The sequence below is a fragment of the Marmota marmota genome, unplaced genomic scaffold (assembly GCF_001458135.2).
Source record: "Marmota marmota marmota unplaced genomic scaffold, marMar, whole genome shotgun sequence".
Taxonomy (NCBI): domain Eukaryota; kingdom Metazoa; phylum Chordata; class Mammalia; order Rodentia; family Sciuridae; genus Marmota; species Marmota marmota.
In genome coordinates this window covers 21,400,062-21,401,038 of record NW_026000093.1, presented here as the reverse complement: position 1 = coordinate 21,401,038, position 977 = coordinate 21,400,062, and positions in this window count along the sequence as shown.

Sequence of the window (977 nt, the reverse complement as noted above, 5' to 3'; positions counted from 1 at the left end):
CAGAGTGTGCTTTCTTGAGTCTTCCCTAAAGGTAACACTTTGATTTTGTGTGTGTGTGTGTGAAGTTTTTAAAAATTTTCTTTAACACCCTCACTTCCTTCTACTGCTTTTTCCAAGGTTCCTAGTATACTCATAGCACTCTAAAACACATTCTCACACCATGGACACCTCTTGTATATCCAGAACTGTTCCAAACTCAATAACAAAAGAAACAAAGAGCTCAAGTCACAAAGAACTTGAATAGACATTTCTCCAAAGAAAATACACAAATGGCCAATAATCACATGAAAAGGTGTTCAACATCACTAATCATTACAGAAATGCAAATCAAAACCACAAGATACCACTTTATGCCCATTAAGATGGCAATTATTTTAAAGAGAAAAAGTAGAAGAAAACAAAATAACAAGTGTTGGGAAGGAAACTGAGACAGGAAATTGGAACTCTTGCGCCCTGCAGGTACGACCATAAAATGATGTAGTTGCTATGGAAAACAGTATAATGCTTCTTCAAAAATTTAAACATAGGATTACTATATAATCTAGCAGTTCTACTTCAGAATATATGCCCAAAAACAATTGGAGCAAGGACTTGAACAAATATGAACCAAGGTTCTTAGCAACATTATTCACAATAGCCAAAAGATAGAGAAGCAACATATGTGTCCATCAAAGGATGAATAGATAAATAAAATGTGGTATATGCATATACAGTAGAATATTATTCCACCTTAAAAAGGAAGGAAAATCTTACATATGCTGCATCATGAATAAAACTTGAGGATATTATGCCAAATGAATAAGTCAATCACAAAATGACAAATACCATATGATTCCAATTACATGAGGCACCTATAGTAGGTAAATTCTTAGAGACAAAGAATAGTGACTATAGGACTGTGGGGTTATTATTTAGTGGGTAAGGAATATTAGGGAAAATGAAAAACATTCTGGAGATGGATGGTGGTGGTGATTGTA